Source organism: Macaca thibetana, chromosome 11 (assembly GCF_024542745.1).
Source record: "Macaca thibetana thibetana isolate TM-01 chromosome 11, ASM2454274v1, whole genome shotgun sequence".
Classification (NCBI taxonomy): domain Eukaryota; kingdom Metazoa; phylum Chordata; class Mammalia; order Primates; family Cercopithecidae; genus Macaca; species Macaca thibetana.
Window position 1 is genome coordinate 111,253,899 of NC_065588.1, and position 21,780 is coordinate 111,275,678.

The 21,780-nt window shown below is 41.3% G+C and overlaps 1 long non-coding RNA gene across 1 annotated transcript; it reads left to right on the forward strand.

Moving 5' to 3' along the window:
- The first annotated feature begins 497 nt into the window (after nucleotides 1–497).
- On the forward strand, nucleotides 498–21,111 carry LOC126931547 (uncharacterized). Its single transcript, XR_007717883.1, has 3 exons — nucleotides 498–1,588; nucleotides 3,652–3,783; nucleotides 18,172–21,111. It is a non-coding gene; the product is annotated as an uncharacterized LOC126931547 (long non-coding RNA).
- The last annotated feature ends 669 nt before the right edge of the window (nucleotides 21,112–21,780 follow it).

Below are 21,780 nucleotides of genomic sequence, written 5' to 3' on the forward strand. Positions count from 1 at the left end.
TGTAAGATGTAGAAACACAAGTTTCACTGACCTAAGACTGACAAAAATGGTATGTGAGTTTTATTTCGGATTCCCCACGAAGCAGAGCCTGAGACAAGGAGGTAAGTGTAATTTATGTGGGAGCTGATCCCAGGAGATCATGGCAAAGGAGTGGAAAATGAGGCAGGAAAGAGAAGAAAGTCAAGAAAGGGCATCATTATCAAGCCAGTCGTAGTGAGGGAAACTGGAGCGTTACTCCCTGGGAATTGCTGGCTGACAGCGAGTTATCTCAGTTGAGGGCCAAGGGAACTGGGGAAGTTATTTATTCAATTCCTGCAATAATTAGTTGAGGGCTGTTGCTGTCTTTTTTGCTTTTTAACTGTTACGTAGTTTTTGTGTACATTTATGTGGTACCTGTGATATTTTGTTACATGCATGATTGTGTCATGATCAGGTCAGGGTATTTAGGGCATCCATCATCACCTTGTGTATTTGTCATTTCTATGCACTAAGAACATTTCAAGCCCTCTTTTCTAGCTATTTTGAAATATACAATACGCTGTTGTTAACTGTAGTCACCTTACTCTGCTATCAAACATTAGCACTTATTCTTTCTATCTAAGTATGTGTTTGTTCCCATTAACCGACCTCTCTTTATCCCTTACCCCTATGGACACACCCTTCCCAGCCTCTGGTATCTGTCATTCTATGCTCTACCTCCATGAGTTTCCACTGTTTTGGCTCCCACATATGAATGGGAACATGCAATATGTGTCTTTCTATGCTTAGCTTTTTAAGTCTCTGTTGCATCTGGCTTTTCTTTTACATGATGACAAGAATATTTCTAGTCCAGGGGCTGCAGAAGGGACCCTCAGACAAAATTACAGGCATTAGTACAGCCACAGAGTTCCTAAAGGACTTTCAGCATGTAAACTGACTGCCAAAGAGACAGTAGATCAATCACAGCATGTAGCAAGGAGAGGTAGGTATTAATTGCCTTAACTGATTGAAAGTTCAAGTTTGGGCTGGCTTCAGGCATAGCTGGATCCAGGGGCTAAAGAAGCAATAGCAGGACTTGGTCTGTAACACTTTATCATTGGTTCTTTCCTAGGCTTTGGCTCTGTTCTCAGGAAGGGCTGCCCTTGTGATGGTGTGTTGACTGCCAGTAGCTCCCAGCTTATATCCAATTCAGCAACCCCAGTGAAAACAGAATATTGCCACACCTCAAACAATTTCAGTAGAAGACCTGGGATTTGTTCTTATTGGTTAGTTAATAGTAAGGCATTTAACAATTAACTTAATCTGTCTGGGCTCCACAAGTCTTCAGCTGTACAAGGACACTGCAACACTACCTTCAGCTGGAATCATTTGGTTGAAGGTGAACCCCATTCTACCTTCTTCAAGGATCTTTCCATATTTCATGGCACATTTGTGCAAGCATTATTTCAAATGTTATCCTTTGACTAGTTTGGTTCTTCTGTCTGTATATGATCAACCTAAATAATGCTCCCATTCCTTACTCAGCTTTTTCTTTGGCACAGATGCCCTTCCACAGGGACCTCTATGCTCTAACTCAGATGTGGCCCTCTTGGATGAAACTGTCACATTGGTAAGAACTGTTTTGATAACAAGTGGCAGAAAATTTGATTAAAGTTGTGTTAATATACATATGCATTTACCTACCTGTATATATACATATGTATATGTACATATGTATACTAACATAACTTCTACTAAAATTGTTTGAGGTGGGGAAATATTCTGTTTTCACTGGGGTTGCTGAATTGGATGTAAACTGGGAACTACAGGCAGTTGATGCACCATCATAAGGGCAGTCCTGCCTAAGAGTAGAGCCAAAGTTGAGGAAAGAAGAACCAATGATAAAGCACTACAGACCAAGGCCTGCAAATGCTTCTTTAGTACTTGGATCCAACTATGCCTGAAGTTAGTCTAAACTTGAACTTTCAACCAGTTAAGGCAATTAATACCTACCCCTCCTTGGTACATATGCACTTACTTACCCTATGTGCATATGTGTGTGTGTGTGCACGTTTAAGGGTTTGTGTGTGTGTATTACCTACCATAAAGTTACAGCTATCCATACAGATAGGTAAGTGCATATGTATATAAATAAATAAATACACACACACACACACACACACATTGTAATATATACACATACTCCTAAATACCTATATAAATTTACCTACATGCATATGCTCACATAACTTAAAAACCCAGGGACTAGCTTGTTTTCTGTTTCCAGGTCTCATACAGGGTGGTCCATCCACCTACTCTGCCTTCCTTTGGTTTTATCTGTTCCCCGACAGGCTGTCTCCTTTTGCTGGCAAGATCCTAGGTAGTTCCAGCCTCAGAGTCTCTCATTTGCATTCATAGAAAAGGGGAGAGTTTCTGTTGCCAAAAGGTCACACAAGGGTGCCAAAATTCAGTTTCACTTGCTCCAATTGGTCTGATTTGGAATGCTTTTTCATCCCTGCACCAATCACTAGTCTTGGGAGAATCTGACGCTCTCATTGACCAGCCTTGGACTACATATCATCTTCTGACTTCAAGGTGCAGTTAGTTTGACCAGAATCATGTAGACCAAAAATAGGGAAGAGCTGTTGCTAGAAATAGGAAGACCAATATCCTCCTCACTTCTCTGCAGCATTGACTTTTCACTTATTTTTTCCTGCAGAGAATCCTCCCTAAATCACTGTCCAGCACACATTCACACCGTAAAACACATCATCTCTGGTCCACTGTCTTCTGTTACAATGCCTGTCATGATACATAACAGGGGTCTCTCCATCCTTCCCCACCGCTGACTCTCACATTAGTCTGTGAGTTCTTTGAGGATACATATGCTCTCACTGTTTTTAACATGCCCAGCATATATTGCACAGAGCCTAGCATGTATTGGCTATATGAGAAGCCTTTGAGAAACAAAGGAGGAGAGAAACAAAGAATAAAGGACTCAATATTAAGTCCTATACTCCCTTCCAAGCTGACAGTTTGGAACTGGATATTGTACTGGTGCCAAGCAACATATTCATCTTGCACTTTCAACTCGGTATGTTCCAAACTGAACTTACCATCTTATTTTCCAGACCTTACCTAGCTCACCACATTCCCCACCTTGCTGTCATGGACTTCATGACGTATTTGTATCTTGGCAAGTTACCAGAGGTCTAACCTGGTGGTCCTAGACCTCGTGTTTCAGAAAGTCCATGAACTTTTAAAAATCATATAACATTTTTAAATGCATATGTTCCTGTGAATTTACTTGAGGAACTGGGTCCATGGACTTCATCAGACTGACCAAAGAGTGAGTCCTGTTTCTGTTTCTGAACTATTATGGATGGAATTGTGTCCCTGAAAAATTCCTAGGTCAGCGTCCTAATCCTCCAGCACCTCGGAATGTGACCTTATTTGGGAATCAAGTTAAAATGAGATCATGAGGAAGGGCCTGAATCCAGTATGACCCGTGTCATTATAAGAAGGAGAAATTTTGAGATGGACACACACGTAGGACAACATCATGGGAAGATGAAGGCAGAGATTGGGGCAATACTTCTATTAGGTTGTTGGAGAAGTTATCACAGTTTTTCTTTTGAAAGTAATGGCAGACATCACAATTATTTTCATTACTTTTGCACCAACTTAATATAGCTAAGGAATGCAAAAGATTGCCAGCAAATGACCAGAAGCGAGAGGGGAGGCATGGAACAGATCTTCTCTCACAGCCTCAGAAGGAACCAGCCCTAGTGACACCTCGATCTTGGACTTCTAGACTCCAGACTGGTGAGACAACATATTTCTGTTGTGTAAGCCACCCAGTTTGTGGTAATTTGTTGTGGCAGACCAGTAAATGAATACAGGATCTCTACAAAATACACTCACCTTTCACGCAGGCCAAGAGGATTGTTTAATGTCAGAGCTTCAAGCCCGGAACTTACTTACACACCAAAAAAGGGGCACAGAAGTGGGAGGGAGGGAGGGGCCACTATCCCAAAGTCCCGGAGCCTCATCTCCACACATTCATGAGAGTCAGGCATAGGCTTTTATCTCATGCCCAGATTCAGGGGTCCCTCATCCTGGGCCTGCACCCCCAGAGAAAGTGAGGCCCAGGAACTTGTGAGTTTGTTGTTGCTTGTGTTACCGAATATCCATAAAATGCAAAATGGCACCATGACCTAATGAAGTATTAACCCTGCCTCATCACTGCGCATCAACCATGAAAGCAGGCTCTTCATGGCCAGGGCTGTTTCAAGAAGATTTAGGAATATATTTGAGGCTTCTGAAGGATGGTTGGAAGTTAGGGTGTCTGCAAATGGACCTCCAAGAACCCAGGACAGGGGACATGGACCAGAAGCACCCCCTGATCTGCCAGGGGTCTCCGACATGCTGTTCTTCCCTCCCACCCCTTTTAAGGGCATGCTGTTCTTCCCTCCCACCATTCTAACGTTGGAAGGAATAAAAACTCAGAGTCAAAAATTTGAGTTTACATTATAGCTTTACTCATGAGACATGAGACAAATGACTTAGTCCTTCTGAGCCTCAGTTTCCTCCTTTGTAAAATGGAAATAATTATTGTAGATGCTTCACAGAGTTGTGAAAACATAATGGGATTCTATGTATGTATGTATGTATCTATCTATCTATCTCTATCTGTCTATCTATCTATCTATCTATCTATCTATCTATCTATCTATCTGGAATGAGAATGCACCTGGATCACAGTAGACACTTGTTAACCTGAAGCTACTTTATTTTTATTGTTGCTTTTCTTATTGTGATTTTTTTCTGACATTAAAAGGCAATGTTTACTTTCAGAGCTCCAAGCGCAGAACTCACACACCAAAAAAGGGGCACGGAGGTGGGAGGGAGGATAGGGGTAAAACAAATGGTTGTCAGCCTGATCCCATTGATCTCTTCAATCTTCAGAAAGTGGGAAAGTTGGAGTAGGTAATTCAAATAATCACCATTTATTGCCTGCTCTGGGTTAAGCATGTCATATGTCTCATCTCAGTATTTCTAGCAACAGCCCTCTATTGGCCTTATTGAGGAAACAGAGGGTCAGAGAAGGTAAAAACCTTGCTTGTGTTTCACAGTTGCTGGGAAGTGACAAATCCAGGATTTGAGCCTTGTTCACAGGACATCAAATGCCATGTTTTTTCCATGACACCACACCCAGAACCCCTGTTTCCGATGCACCTTAGTCTTATATCTGGGGGTGAAAGGTCAGGGGTCCTGGTGCCCTAATGCAGTTCTTGGTCTGTTTTTCCCATGAGGTCTTTTGATCCCCTTGTGTGTCCATCCAGTCCCAGCTCCAGTTGCTGGGAGGTCAGCATCCCCCCACTACCTGCATACTCCAGAGGCCAGGAGCTGTGTGGGCTGTGCCTGTAAAGCAGTTTGATGATGTGCTAAGTGTCACTGCTTAATGAGCTGCAGGACCAAACACTCAAGGTAGGGGCCAGGGAGGCCGGCACAGCCCCCAGACACATGCTCCTGCCCAAGTTCAGTCGTAAACGTCACAACCAAGGGTGGGTCTGGAGCCACAGGCTCCGAGATCCCCAACTTCCGTTGCCCCATTGGTCTTGGACTAATCCACTCTCCACTCAACAGCTCACCCTGATTTCCTCCTCCACCGTCCCACCCCCCAACCCATCCTCGGGGCCGTCACCATGGGAGGTCTCCTCTCACAACAGGGCAAAGCAATTAAGGCCAGACGGGGCGAATTAAACCAGAAAGAATGAGTTTCCTCCAGCGCCAGGGAAATATTTGGGGCCTTACTTCCGAGGAGGAACTGGTAGGAGAGATGGACGGCAGTTGAGTGGGGAAGATGAAGACTGATGGAACAGTATCAAGGAGCAGGAAAGAGAAAAGAGATGTGCATATCCAAGAAGTGCATGACTTCCTCACGGCTGCCTCTGGACAAAGACTAAAGTGGAAAGAGCAAAGAAAGGGAGAATGGCAGAACCCACCATTGGTTCATTCACTTAATAGGTCAAACGTTGACCTGGGTGTTTTGAATACAAAAGCAAATTGAAGATCACAGTGAATTGATTAGGAGTCGGGGCTTTGAAATGCGATGGACCTGACTGTTTCCATCATTCATTAGTGGGATAAACCTGGGCAAGGGACCCAACTTCCCTGAACCTCAGTTTCCTCATCTGTAAAATGGGAATTAAATGCATCTGTTGTGCCAGGGTTCTGGGGGAAAATTAATATAATTTACATAAAATGAACATTGCTTTGCACAGAATAGATGTTCAAGAAAATTAATACATCATATATAGGCTCCTCTATATGTGTCTGCTGAATGAATAATTATAGTTTGTGCTTATTAGCATTTTATGCATATTAACTTACTAAGGTTTCACAAATATTTGAGGAAGTCATTGTTACTATCTCCCTTTCTTTTGAAATGAGAAACTGAGGCAACTAGGGGTTAAGTTACCCTCCAAATTCACACAGCTATTAAGTGGTCCAGGTGGGACTTGAACTCAGGGAGTTTAGCTCCAGAAACTATGCACCTAAAGGCCAAACTACACTGTCCTCTGGCAATGCGGGAAAAGAAAAAAAGAAAGTAATTATATGTTTAATAAGTGGGGATTGGGTCAGAAAGTCCTTGGAGATCTCTGAAAAGAATTCAACTCAGTAGCTTTCCCTGCCCTCGGCTGGGAATGGACACGCACACTCAAGCACACAAACACACCCTTGTGTGTGCATGCATTGGCCTCTGCTGACCTCCAGCTGCTACCCTCTGCATGCCCTGCAGCAGTGGCTGCTTCCTGGGAAGAGGTGGATGGAGTTGCTGTGTGGATGCATAAAGCCAAGTCTGCTGACCCTGTAACCCCACCTCCATCCCACACTGCCCTCCTCCTCCCTACTTCCCCCCTTCCTTCCCTCCCTCCAGGGCTTGGTGCAAACATGGTATCCAATTTGTTACCTACACAGGAAGGTCAGGGCCCTGCTGACTTCTGCTCTTTTCTCAGCGTGGGTCACTTGGCTATAACTTGCTTGTTTTCCTCTCTGTTCTTTGGAAGAGTGAATGGGAAATGGGGAGGGAACTGGGAACAGACGGTGACCTCTGACTATAAGAAATTTGTTGGGGGAAGATGCTTTTCTGGAGTCCTAAATAGATCTGAAAATTGTCTAGATCTATTAGTCCTAAATAGATCTGAAAATTGTCTAGACAGGACTATGGTGGGAATACTTTGATGGAGAACTTGAGGTTCACCATAGATTGCAGGACAGACAAATTGCGTCTTCTATGATAATGGAGGTTGACAGACAAAGCACTATGTGATATTGTCTATGTGTGTGTGTGTATGTGTTCAAACATGTGTGTGCTTATATGAGCACTTTTCTGCCCATAGATGTCATCAGAATTTCAAAAGGATTTGAGTTCCCATAGGGTTAAGATCCACTGGCCTAAAATCAGAGAGCACTGATGGGAGAATTTCTGTATTGACCTGTGAAATTGAGCACCAAAAAAACAATGCCATGGACTCACAGAGTCCAGCTATCACACTATTTGTTCCAGGAAACCCAATTCAAATGTCTACAGTGACAAAAGGTGAATTTAAATGAGTGAGTTCAGTCAATTGTAAGAAAAATCTTAGTGTTTAGGAGACAATATGGACTAAGTGAGATCGTAGCAGGTCAGATAGTGAAAAGCAATGCATATCCCAGATAAGGATCCACAGCTCAGCTGCATCCATTGTTGCCGTAGTGGAATGTTGACCCAACTTTGCTGAATCTTTCAGGATTTTTGAGCAAAGTCAGTGTATTGTTTTGTTCTTACACAGCTCTAATGAAATACCTGAAACTGGGTAATTTATAAAGAAAAGAGGTTTAACTGGGTCACAGTTCCACAGGCTGTACAGGAACCATGGCTGGGAGGTCTCAGGAAACTCACAATCGTGGCAGAAGGTTAAGAGGGAAGCAGGCATGTCTTCACATGGCCAGAGCAGGAGAAAGAGAGAGCAAAGGGGTAGGTGCTACACACTTTTAAACAACCAGATCTCGTGAGAACTCACTCACTATCATGAGAACAGCAAGGGGGAAAACCACCCCCATGATCCAATCGCTTCCCATCAGGCCTCTTCTCCAACATTGGGGATTACAATGCGATGTGAGATTTGGGTAGGGACACAAATCCAAACCATATCGGTCAGAAATCCAGATTTCTATCTGAAACATTGTAACTTTTAAATGTTGGCTCAATTAAAACTAGAATACTGGGCAAGCCAAACAAAACAAATGCATAGGCTAGATCTAGCCTGTGGGCCTCTAGTCGTTGGCCTCTGAAAGTTTGTCTCTATCGTTTTCTAGGTAGAGAAACTCCAAACCAGGAAAGGGAAGTGGTCTCTCTCCTTAAGGTCACGTAGAGAAAGTGTATGACAGAACCAGGACTCAAAATTCAGGTCTTCTAAGGCACAACCCTTCTTTCTCCTACCCTACTGGGCTGCTTAGGGAATAGCTCCTCACTTTCATGCTCAGCTGTTTCACCTCTCCAAGGAAGACCAGCAGTTATTCAGGCCTAGGTCATAGACATAGCTACTTCTTACTTATCCATCATGGGATTTATGGGAGATTTATTGCTGTGATGTCCCTAACTCTTCTCTCATTTAGATACTTTATTTTTTCTTTATTTTTTTTTTTTTAAATGGAGATGGAATCTTATTCTGTTGCCAAAGTTGGAGTATAGTGGCACGATCTTGGCTCACTGCAACCTCCGCCTCCCGGGTTCAAGCAATTCTTCTGCCTCAGTCTCTGAGTAACTGGGATTACAGGCACCCGCTACCACGCCCGGTTAATTTTTGTGTTTTTAGTAGAGACAGGGTTTCACCATGTTGACCAGGCTGGTCTTGAACTCCTGATCTAAGGTGATCCGCCCACCTTGGCCTCCCAAAGTGCTGGGATTATAGTCGTGAGCCACCACACCCACCCAGAGCAAAGTTTTTTACCCCACGCCTTGATTCTGAGTTTGGCCATGTAACTTGCTTGGCCCTTGGCAGGTGCGATACAAACCAGGGCTTCAAAAGCACTAACAGATTTCTGCTTACTCTGCTCACTCTTGAATCCCTGCCATCCATTCATGAACTAACATGGACCAGCCTAAGCAAAGCATATGAGAAACTCGTGTCTCAACCAAGGCCATTCTAAATCCCCAGCTAACTCCCCCAGCTGACCATAGGCACAAAAATAAGCCCTGCCTAAATCAACTGAGCTCAGCCAAGATAAACACAACCATCCAGCCATCTCCTAGACTCAGGAGACATTATTAGGGTTGGTGCAAAAGCAGTTGAGGTTTTTGCAATTACTTTTAATAATACATGGTTATCACTTTAAGTCACTAAGTTTTGGGGTTGTATGTTACGTAGCAATAGCTAAGTATACTAGTAGAACGGGCGAGGATTCATCACTTCATGAATAAATAATTCAAAATATTGAATCCACCCTTCCTTGTCCTCAGTCTTTGATGTAAGTCTCCTACCTTTACTTAATAAACCTCAAATAATGAACACTTATTTGAACGTGGTCAGATTATCTTCTGTGTCTCAGGCACTGTACTTGTTGTTCTCCTGGTATGTTAGTAATTACATAAAAAATGTAATTACAGCCAGGCGCGGTGGCTCACACCTGCGATCCCAGCACTTTGGGAGGCTGAGGCGGGCGGATCATGAGGTCAGGAGATCGAGACCATCCTGGCTAACACGGTGAAACCCCATCTCTACTAAAAAAAAACATACAAAATTAGCCGGGCGAGGTGGTGGGCACCTGTAGTCCCAGCTCCTCGGGAGGCTGAGGCAGGAGAATGGCATGAACCCGGGAGGCAGAGCGTGCAGTGAGCTGAGATCACACCACTGCACTACAACCTGGGAGACAGAGTGAGATTCCGTCTCAAAAAAAAAAAATGTAATTACATGATAGTTTTAAGAGGCAGGACAAGAAAAATAGAAAAGAAAATGTGTAGCCATCCAGGTAGGCAGGCGTCTTATAAGGAGCCCTTGAGTCACCTAGATCTGGTTTGGCATTCTAGTCCCACTGCTTCTTTGATTTGTGATCTTAAAGAAATGACCTGCTTCTCTGACTAACCTCAGTTTCCTTACTCAAAAAGTGAGAATGATAATGCCTATGTTATTATGAGGAATAAATCAGGAAATGCATCTGATGGGAATTCATTCATTTGCAAGAAAAAGGAAATTTGACAGTGACTAACGCCATAAAGACACTTAATTATCTCATACAATAAGGAATCTGGAGGTCAACACCTGCTGGGATGGGTTTATGGCAGAATAATATCAGAGGAACGTCTCTAAGATACTCCTAGCCTTTACCTCATGGTTGTAAAGCACCTGCTTCACCTCCAGAAATCATGTCCACCTTCAGGGTAAAGGATGGGAGGAATGTCAGATTTTTTTTTTTTTTTTTTAAGGAAAATAAAGTCTTTCCTGGAAGCTCTCAGTAACTTTCACTGACGTGTCATTGGCCATGATGTTGTTCAGGTCACATCATGACAATTCTTGATAACTTATGGTTGCAAGAGAAGCTGATAAAGGAGGAATTTGACATTGCGCCCCCTAGAATTGCAGGCATGGGAAAGAGGAGAGGTAGAGAATGGGTGCTGTGTTAGCCAAACACTGGCATTCTCTGCAGAGTGTCAAGGGGTACTTAGCGTGGAATAGGTGCTCAAGAACTAATAATTCCTCCTCATAATGCACTTTTTTTGTTTGTTTTTGAGACAGAGTCTCCCTCTGTCACCCATGGTGGAGTGCAGCGGTGCAATCTCGGCCCACTGCAACCCCTGCCTCCTGGGTTCAAGCGATTCTCCTGCCTCAGCCTCTCAAATAGCTGGTATTACAGGCGTGCTACCATGCCCGGCTAATTTTTGTATTTTTAGTAGAGATGGGGTTTCACCATGTTGGCCAAGCTGGTCTCAAATTCCTGACCTCGGGTGATCCACACACCTCAGCCTCCCAAAGTGCTGGAATTACAGGTGTTAGCCACCGTGCCCGGCCCACTTTTTAGAAGTTGAAACTTGCTAATGGCTTTAAAGGAGAGGAAGATTTGTTTTTTTCTGCTTTACGTCTTCAGGTAGACTAGGTTTCAGAGTATTTTCCCAATTATAGAAGAACTGGACTGGAGCGCTGTCTGGGCTCACAATTTCTTTCCATGGTTGTGTGTATGCTTCATGCATCCCTTCTCCTGACTCCCAACTTTGGGGACTGTGTGTCTCCTTCACCCTAACCCTGTAACCCTGTAAGCCTAGTGGGCCTGCCCATGTTGTCACTCCACCACTCCTGCCAGACTTTTGATGGTCCTTTACTAGATTAGGTATGCAACTTTGGTTATGGATCACTTGATAAACATGGTAAGATACAAATTCCCAGGCCAAACCACTAAAAATTCTGAATCAGTATGGTAAAGTTGGAGGGGAGCTGGAATATATGCACATGTAATTCACATCCAAGATGGTCTTTGAGACACACTTTGGGAAACACGGTCCTAGGATCTTGAAGCTAATGGTGCATGAGCCCAGAGCACCTATGGCCACTCGGCCACTTTCTCATTGCCTGGAGAAGGTCAGAGTTCAGGAAGACACAAGAAGGCAGCATGCAGAGAGAAGCAGAGTGAAGAAGTAAAGGAAAAAAGAGAATAGGATTTCAGTTCCTAGACACAGTGGTCTGTGAGACCAGCTCCACCCCTTCTCTTCCTGAGGCTTTAGTTGTATAAATTAGAGTGTTCTTTATTTCTTTCTAAATCTTGAACTTCTGTGACTTAAGAGGTCTACTCTGTAGATATGGGGAAGTACTGGTATACTGGCAGGTATAGCTGGTTTATTTGCAACATAAATCTTTCTGAAAATCTAATCCATAATATTCTGTAAGTAGACCATATTTAATAATACCAAGTATATCAGGCACAGTGGCTGAGTTATGCTGCAGTAAGAACCACCCTCCAAATCTCAGTGGTTTAACATGAGTTTATTTCTTTCTCATGCTACATACACTATGCATGTAGGCTGGAGGATTTCTGCTCCATGAAGTCTCTCAGAGATCCAGGCTGATACAGAGTTCATCTTGACAAATGTTTTCATAGTCACCACAGCAGTGGGAAATGAACATGGAAATCATGGATCATGGCTCTTAAAGTTTCTGTTCCAAAGTGACACAGGTCCCTTCTGTTCATATTTCAGTGGCCAAAGCAAAGTACATGGGTATGCATATCCTCAAAAGAGGACAAGAAGTACAATTCTCCTAGGTACCTGAAAAGAAAAGAATTAGAAATATTAGATTAGTGACACTATTGGCTACTGCATCAGAGGAACTCAGTGATTGAAGATAGTTTTAATAAAGAATGAATTAAAATATGAGCTAGAATATATTGACAGCCTAGAGTGGACCAGGCATTTTGCTTACATTATGTTACTTAATAGGTACCCAGCAAGATAGATATGGCTACCCCCAACTCACAGAGGCAGAAACAGGATTAGAAAGGTTAGACAAGTGACCAATTATACTCAGCCAGTAAGTGATGGCTTTAACTTTGAATCTGGCTTACTCTTTCTCCCAAACCCATACTCTTAACCACCATGATTTTATCATTTATTTAACATGTTCTTTCAGAACACCCATATATTTTCAAAACACCAGGAGTGGTAAAGTAGCATTAAGGAAGACATAAAGGTGACTCTTGAGGAGTTCACTTTCTGGCCATTAAAATATTCACGATCTGTCTTACATGGAGTGAGAATTTTCATGTCAGGCTTCCCTTAAAGCGGGGGAATCAGCAATAAAACCAGAGAGCCAATATTAACACAATACATGATTTAACTTTCTCAGAGATTAAGTCTGGTGCTCAGCAGCTTATCAACTTTCTCTAGTGAGTGCCTGGTATAATCTCACTGTGAAAAAAAAGTCCCCTGAAGCCCTCCCTGAAAGGTTTCTTGATAATTTTAAAAGCCATGTTTTAAAAAATATATATTACTGTTTAGCAAATATCCACTTCCTCCCTCTCCTAATGTAGGCAGAGATTTTCTGCATGCTGCTAAGTTTGGGCTTGGTCATATGACTTGCTTTGGTCAATGCAGTGTTAGAGGGCATGATGTATGCATGAGTCCCTAAACATGCTTGCATGTTTTGGTTCAGGTTTTGAGCTTTCTTAATCCATGATGATAAAGGCATGACTCAGGTAGTCACTGCCCTTTTATCCAAGACTCCAGAATAAACACACATGCAGTACATGTGGAGTCATGGAGCCAAGTCAAACCCACATCAGCTGAGCCACAGTTGATTGCAGACCCATGAATGTGAGAATAAATGCTTGTAGCTATTAGTCACTGGATTTGTGGGATGGTTTGTTATGCAGCATTACTACAATAGCTGACTAATACACCATTTATCTTGCACACTGGTGGGAGATGAAAGTTGAACCCAAGGACATTTCATGGGTCATTTATTTAGGACTGTTTAATCTGGAGAGGTGGAGTGGATCTCCAGATATTTCAAGGGGCCTGATGGACTCTTGGCATAAGGAAGGGCACAAGACTGGAAGTTAGGAACACTTGAATTCTAATCTAAATTTTGACTCACACATGCTGTTTGAAGATGGATAAGTCATTCTCCTTTCTTGCTTTTATTGTTTTATTTTCTGTATAAGGGCTAGTCTAGATTGTAATGGCAAATAGGTCTAAATAACCACCAAGATTAATTAGTGATGGTTGTCTGGAGCACTCACAAATTTGGAGGATGGATCTAGGCAAGGTATAAAAGTCCTGTAATTGATTATTGATGTCTGCTATGGGCATAGATTTTGTTTAATTTTTTTCATTTCTTGCCCACTCTATACATCTGGGACCATAGGAGTATAAGAAGCCAGCCAGTTGACCTTGTGCCCTGGCAAAGATTGAGTCAGAGAGAAATTGGATCTCCTGTGAAAGAACAGGAAAGAACAGGAGGGACTGGAGTTCACAGACTATGTGAGGTTAGGGTGACTCTTTTGTAAAATTCTTTGCATTTCCACAGCAAAGTGTCTGTGGAGAGTTGCAGCTGTGATGGTGAAGTTGGCAGGCTGCTTGGAGCACACACCCCTTTGCCCATCGAACTGTGGGGAATCTAAGCTGACAAATTCTAGGGCTTTAAGAATTAAAGCTGATAAAGAGCATTCAAAGGGGCTGAGGGGAGCTGGCAGCTTTGGTTCATTTAAGGGCAGGTGCAAGTCCTCATGAGGGGGTGACAGGTATCATTTGGTCAATGAAACAAAACTGCCAAACCTGTGACCAATCAGAGTTGAGTAAGAATCAAAGTGGAGGCATCCAGCCTTCCATTTGTTCATGCATTTTTCATTGAGGAATTTAATTGGCTGGCCCAGGTGCTAGTTTTGAAAGTATCCCCTCTTCTTTAAAAATATGCTTACACCTGGCATCAGGGCTCTTTCTACAGCCTTTGGATTAACCACTGAGCATCATATTTTAAAGCAGCTTAGAGAACATAGATTCAAAGATTAGTCTGCATGCAGGGCGGCTGTTGGAAAAAGCAAGGGCATCTTCTCGCATGGGTGAAAAAAGAAAATCAGCCAGAAGTTTGCACAATGAAAAAAATGTGTTGGTCTTACTCCCTCAGGGCCCAGTTCAGCCACCTGTTTGTTCACTGTCCTTGCTTGTCTGGCCACAGTGAGGTTGGCCAGGTCAGAGGCCTATCACCAGGCAGAGATCCAGTCTGCCTTGTTTTCCCTTGCAGGTCTGGATCCTAGCATGATGTCTGGCACATGGAAGGACCTCCATAATCATTTTCTGATGGAATGAATGCCTGCCAGGACAGATGTGTCCATGGTTCAAGCATGCCCGGGACTAGCGTTAAGCAGGGGGGTAAATGAAAAGTCCATTTAATGCAAACTTTGGGGTTGAGACTTGGCTGTCAGTTTGATAAACACTACAGTTAAAGTTTTCTAAGCACTTACTGTGCATCAGACACTGTTGTAAGCCCTCCACATGGATGATCTCCTTTAATGCTCATGTCAAAGCCTGGGAGTTAGATACTGTTGTGATCTACCCTTAGGTATCCATACCTAGCAACATACTGAGACACTAGAAGTTAAGTAGCATGCCCAAGATCACATAGCTCATAAGTGGTTGGGCCAAGATCTGAACCAAGGAAATCAGATTTTATAAACCCCATTCGTAGACACTGTATTACGTATTTAGAGCAGTGGTTCCCAGTCACCTGGAGATCCAATTAGAACACAGATTTCTGGTCCCTCCCACCCCTCCAGAGTTTCTGACTTTGTTCTTCTGGAGTGGGTCCTGAGAATTTGCATTTCTTACAAGCTCCTTGGTGATGTTGATGCTGCTGTTTCAGGGATCACACTTTAGGAAATATCATTTAGGGGTAATAGCAAATGTTGGTGACTTAACACCATTTCAGTTTACTTGTCGCTCATGTAAAATATGTGAACGTTTCTAGTTGGTGAGTAATTTTCCTTCATGTAGTGATTTCAGAATCCAGATTTCCTCTATCGTGTGGTTTCACCTTTCCCTAGATTCTGATAATCACCGGCATTCAGCTGGCATGAAGTGAAACCATAGCAAGATGAAGGCTTCTTAAAAGATTTGGTCTGAAAGTGTCATACACGGCGTCTGCTCACATTTCATTGGCAAGAATTAGTCCCATCACTGTACCACTAAGAAGGAAATGGGAATAGGCTGGGAAATGTAGTCCTTGTGTGGAGAGTGGCTTCCCAATCCCAACTTCAAACTATCATAGAGGCAGCAAGAATTCTGCTACATAGCAAGCTACCTCTGCCAGAGACGATATGACATAGTGCCTCTGTCAAAACATGCAGACACCAGCTATTGAGAGTTCAGACAATTGTTTTTTCCAAGTCAGAGAAGTGGTATGCTTTGACAATTTGTTCTAAGACAATACGGAAGTGAATATTTCTTACTTCTGCTTTTGCTACCAGGATGTCATGGCCAAAGATAGGACTTAGATGAGTGTCTAAAGCAGAGATTCAAGAAAATATAAGCAATGCCTGTGAGCCCTGTGTGCCTGTGTATATGTTTTTTTGTTTGTTTGTTTTGTTTTGTTTTTTTCTTCTGGAGAGAGAGTCCATAGAATCCATCAGATTTTTAAAAATAATGGAGACCCAATAAACATAGAGAACTATAGTTCTAAGAGAACATAGGTTTTTCCCGACCACTCAATCTCATTATCTTATCATCTTATCACTGTGAACTACATCCTTCTTTTTATTTTATTCCTGAACATTCTCAGTAACTGATCATTTATTTTCTTGTGCCAAGAGTGATGGCTTATGCCTGTAATCCCAGCACTTCAGGAGGCAATATGCCTAAGGTCATTCAAGCTTAGGTCCAGATAGCTCCCAAGACTCTTTTATTAACCACTATGTTGTATTGCCATCATTTGTTTGTTATTAAATGAAAAATGAAATTTCTCATTAAATTACTAAGGGTATATCTGTTAGTTATTGCTGCGTAACCATCACCAAATCCCAGTGCCATATAACAATAAGCATTGATTTCTCCCATATCTGCAAATTCCTTAGAGGCAGCTCTACTGATCTCACCTGGGCTTGCTCATATGTATCTGCAGATTGCCTGGAAGTGGGTTGATCTAAGCTTAACTGAATAGCTTTTGCATCAAGTTTTATGTCCTCAATCCAGTTGGCTAGCTCTGCTCTGTACATCTACAGTCCTTTTGGGACCAATGATCTATCTAGGACATGCACTTCTCATAAAGATTGTGGAGGTAGAAGAAGACAAGCCATATGGTGCAAGCACATTTCAAGTCCTTGTTTATGTCACATCTGTTACCATCCCATTGGCTGAAATAAGTCACGTGGCTTATTTCATGTGACTTATTTCACATAGATGTGAAAGTCAGTGGATGAGGAAGTGCATTTAGTGTGTACACTTAACTGCAAAGTTAGATGGCAAGGGGCATAGATAGAGGAACACAGTTAAAATCTAAGCTAATAATTCAATCAACTACAGAGTAGAAGATAATTTTTATCATAGAGATGCTGCAGGAATTTGACAACATGGGTATCAAAGTCTTAAATTCTTTTTCTAGAACTTAAATATAAGAACTCAATCAGCAAAGTGACTTAGAGCATACAGATGTCTGTCATAGCTTTATTCACACCAGCAAACAATTGCAAAATACCTGTGTGTCAAAAATTAGCAATGATTAACTTAATTACATCTCATTTATAGGCTGGAATACTTTGTAGTTATTAAAAGTTTTGTGTTTTGGAAAAATATTTAAAAGAATAAATTGCACATGATATAAAGTTGAGTGGGAAAAATGATGGATATAAAACTGCAAAGGTAATATGATCTTAACTGGCGGGCATTCAACACCTAAATACACACACACAAACAACAAATACATGCAACATATACACACATACAGACCAAAATAATTTTGACAAAAATTAAAATAAAATTGACAAAAATAACAGTGGCTATCTCTAAGAGACGCAATTAAGGTTGACTTTAATTTTTTTCTTTAGTCTCTTTTAATGCCAAATTTTTAAATAATGAACAAACTCTACTGTTTATGAACATACCACATAAGATGTGCTACTTTAAAATAATCTGTCAAAGACAGTAATTTTGAGTGGTCTGAGAAGTATCTTCTATAGAGAAAAGTAAAGTCACTGGCCAAGATTATGAAATAGAGGAAAAAATGACAATGAATGGTGATATAAATTGGGCATTCAACATAATCAAATATATTGTGGCATATATAAATAATTCCGATTTATAATTTTATAAATGTCTCAAAATACTACACACATAAACAATTTTGATTGCATGGGACAATTATACATGCAGATTTTGGAAGTCTAAAATTGATCGATATTATCTGGATGGACAATAAGCTCATAATGTAGCATAATGGATTTTTAAAATGCAGCATAAATCTGCTTTAAAAAGTATCTAGGCAGCCAATATTAAGACACATTTTAAAAACTGCCACCGGTTTCTAGACTGTGACTTCATGTCAGCACCTCACAGAATCCACAAGTGCAGGAACTTACACAATGAGTACCTTGCTATGGGGCAGAAAATAAGCTCCTAGGATCTTGTTAAAGTACACTTCTATTCAAATTGACAGATCAGGATGATTGTTTTTCTTTTTCTTTTTGAAACAGGAAAGAAGATGGAAATGTTCAACCAGGCTCCTTCTCCCAAAATGTAGAACTAGTTCATGGAAAAATACAAAAAGCGTGAGTTAAGGAAGGCGCCTTTTTAAGCAAAGGCAGACAGATGGAGTGGCTGATGTACAGACAGACTTTGGATACATCAATTAACCAGAGCCATTCATTCTAGCAGCTCTAAGCCTTTGTCCTTGTGGAAAGTGGGACTGCTTTCTGAGGCTAAAGCAAATAAATTGGATGGATGAATCCCTGAATTGGAGGCCCAGGAAATAAAGAAGTCAATAAAAGAGAGCTTAGGGTACATTACTATTTAGTACCCCCTCACAAACTTTTTAAAAGCCAACTTGGAATTTTGGTGAGTTATTCACCCCTACTGCTCTTCTGCTTCTGATATCTTAAAATTAATAACAAACAAAAACAGATATAGAAGCTAAAATAATTTCACATTATTCATGCATGTATTTATTGCTGCCTTCACTTATAATTGCCACACACCTATTGTGTTTCTGGCCCAGATGGAAGAAACTGAAATTATACTTTATGTGCTGTTTCATTTTAACATTCTCAAAATCTCACTAAAAATGGGATCCGTTAGAATAATTCAAGAACAAAAATATCAGCAGAACCAAAGGAAGCTCAAAGATGCTGCACCAATGGAGTTAGCACACTCAATTCAGTTCAATTCAATTTATAAAAATAAAGTTGGAAGGGTTCTTAAATAACTTTAACCTTAAATAACAACATTCAGCTTTTAATCCAGTTTGAGTGTTTGTCGAGGAATCCTGCCATACAAACGTTTGACTCTGTAATTGGTAGTTGGGAAGATTAGAAAGAGAGTGAATCTTGGGTACCTATTTTCTGAATTGGGTGAATGAATGAAAGAATAACTGAAAGAATAAATATTGTTGATAAAGCCGGATTTTCTTAACGAAGGGTCCAGACTCATGATAACCCATGATGTGGAAATGATCTAATAATAGCAAACGACAACAAGCATTTAATGCGTTCTTATTATGTCCTAAGCATTATTCCAAGTTACTCCACATAAGTTAAGTTGTTTGATTCTCACATAATAACTCTGTGAAATATGTACTACTATTATCCCAACCACATTTTATTATTGAAGAAACCGACACACAGAAGGAGAAAGGTCACAAAGTGTGGCAATCAGAATGGACGTGCATTGTCGCCCAGCCTTACTATTATCCTCTACTTCCTCTCATTATTTCAGGCAATTCCTTCAATAATTATATAAAGTAGAATTTGATAGAAGACAAAACAGCTCAGAGAAGTGACCAAGGTAGGATTTGAACTCAGGATTAAAGTCTTAACGTTTCTCTTCAGTAAGGTTATCTTCACACTCAAAGTCATTATCCCTTATGGAACTTTTGGTAGCCAATCTAAAATAGTTCCTTTAGAAGAACTTCGTACAAGAGATCATTATCATACTGGGTGTTCTTTGTGTTCTTCATACTAGAAATCCATAACATGCCGGAACGCCCTTAGAACCACGGACAGCACCCAGGTTTTACAAATGTCTTCTCCAGGCTTCAGAAAGAAGGTGGTGGACATTCTTTCCATCATGACACAAACCAACAATTACATACCAGGCTTTGTTGGTGAGAGAACAAGGTGGCCCACCTGGAGATTTATGCCGAAACAACCACTTTACATCACAACCCACGGAGTCCTTGACGTTGGCTTGGTTTGTCAATCCCACCACCTCATATCATTTAGAAACTTATCAGCTATTTCTAGATAACTGGGTGTTTTAGTTTCCTGGAGATAAAATCGAAGGCTAAATGGAATATATGACTAAGTTATTTACTATGAGGAATCTTAGTCTAGGAAACCTTCTCAAAATACACAAATGCCTGGGAGATGTAATAGATCTAATTAATCCCTTACTCCTTTTATTTTTATTTTTTATGTTTTCAGAGACAAGGTCTCACTTTGACACCCAAGCTGGAGTTCAGTGGCGCGATCAGAGCTCATTACAGCCTCCAACTCCTGGGCTCAAGCAATCCTCCTGCCTCATCCTCCCAAGCAACTGGAGCTAAAAGTGTGCACCATCATGCCTGGTGCCTTTATTCCTAAATGTTTCTTCATGAAGGAAGACACAAATTTACATGAGCCTATGCTGTTCACATGAGTAAGGGGAAAACAGAGAGAACTCAGGGGCACCCACATATTATGCTTTATAATTTGACCTAGGAATAGTCTTGAATAAGCAACTTGGGTTTCCCCTCCCAGAAAATACTTTGACATACATTAATTTATTCATTTAAAACTCATTATTTACTGGGTTTCCATGAGGTGTCTCTGAGACTCACTCTTCCCGCTTTGTTCTCACAGTATTTTAAATATCCTTAATATAATCTATCCTGCAATTTCTTATTGTTGCATGCCCTCCTTTCTTTTTGGAGTGTGAGCTCTTTGGTGACAGGGACTTCATATGTTTTCTCATCCTTCCAGCACCTAAAACTGTCTCTGGCATATGCAGAGTAATCTATAAAAAACTTTAAGATCTGTTAATGAATCAAGTTATTTGTGATTGTGCCTGGTATTCTTTCATTTATTTCTACATTTATCTGTGTGTCTATTTGTACACCCCCCCATCAATTTATCAAAGCATCCATCCATTCATTCATCCACCCACCCATTTTTCTCCCTGATCTCACCCCATTAACAATTTGTAGAAAACAATCTGACAAATTCACCGAAAAAGGCAATAAAGGAAAAGGATTTTCCATCCATTATCCATTCTTTTTTTCTGCCTTCATTTCCACTTCTACCATCTCGCCTGCATATCTCTTCCTCTTTCTCTGGAGAGTTACAGGAATGAAAACGAGATGGGTCCTGAAGAGTTGGTAAGGGGAGTAAATTGCTTGGTGACAGCTTGGTTCCAGAGACGGATGAAAACCTTAGCCTTAAGCAAAGTTCAGGGAAGCCCAAGGAGAGAGCTGATGGACAGTCTGACTTGTTGAGGGTGAAATCAATTAAAGTACATCAAATCCAGAATTCATGCTTTCTCAGAGTGACAAATCTATGCTGGAAACTGAGAAAGACGAAAGGAGAAAATTGCCTTTGACCTTTTGAAGACCGGCTGTTCCTTCTGTCAGGGGAGCCAGGCCTGGAGTGAGATGCGTTCATGATGAATTATAACAGCCAGCTACCTTAAAAAAGAACGGGGTGAAAAGGTTACCAAAGAGAACCAAAATGTGAGGAATTCAACCAAACATCAAGATAAATCAACTTGGCCAGGAGTATTTGTGCCATGCCTGCTCAGAGCTGCTATGGACAAGCTCAGTTTGTTAGTTCAGCTCTTTGAAGCATGATATGCAGACACACTTGCATGTTCACACACTTTGTTTGCCAAAATGTGGGAAGGTAATCAGAAGAGAAGAGCCACAAGATTGTCAGTCTAGCATCAGAAATTTGGTGGCATAGCGTTTCTGTACAACGCTGTCCACTAAAACTTTTTGTCATGATGAAGATGTCCTATAGCTAAGCTGACCAATACGATAGACATTAGTCATATTTGACGTTGAGCACTTGGAATATGGGTAGTGAAATTGAGGAACTGAATTTTTATTTTTTGAT